Below are 739 nucleotides of genomic sequence, written 5' to 3'. Positions count from 1 at the left end.
CCTATTATGCATGTGATAAAAAGTATTCACAATATTTTTATTTATTATTTTTTTCTTTTTAAGATAAGCAACACTCTTTTAAGACACTTTGGCATAAGGAATTAATATGGGCAAAGCCCTTTTAAAATTATAAAAGGAAAGTTAGACTGAAAATTTGTTATAAATATATGAAGTGTAAAATTTTTAAACATTGATACAGGTATATCGTTACAGACAACTTTCTGAAGAAAAAAAAAATCATTAAGAAATAGAATTATGAAAAGCCTTTCCCCACATGAATTTCCTTTTGAGATTTAGTAAAACTTAAGTATAAAGATATATCTTTATTTTCTATAGCTGCTTAGGAATTTAAGAAAATAAGTAACTTATACATTATAAGTAACTTATACATTCAAATTTGTGAGTGCATGGTGAGCTATACCAAGCACTGCAAATATGATTGTTTACAGGTATTCAAAACGTATTTGAAATTTACTATGGGTTATGATTTCTTTCTTTCACCTCAAAAATCCATTGACACATTGCAAATAATCATTTCATCAGAAGCCAGAAGATTGCAAACTTCATTTTACTATTGTGGATCCATATTAACAAACATTCCATTGTTGGTTATACAGAGTATGCACAATATATTCTATTATTTATTTTTTTATATCATACCCCATAAATCTGTATATGTGAATTTATATCCTGTACTTGAAAATGGCAAATGTACTGTACATGAGTGTAGGGATTTATT

Source organism: Penaeus monodon, chromosome 23, assembly GCF_015228065.2.
Source record: "Penaeus monodon isolate SGIC_2016 chromosome 23, NSTDA_Pmon_1, whole genome shotgun sequence".
In the NCBI taxonomy this organism is placed as follows: Eukaryota; Metazoa; Arthropoda; class Malacostraca; order Decapoda; family Penaeidae; genus Penaeus; species Penaeus monodon.
Note: the sequence above shows the minus strand (reverse complement) of the source record.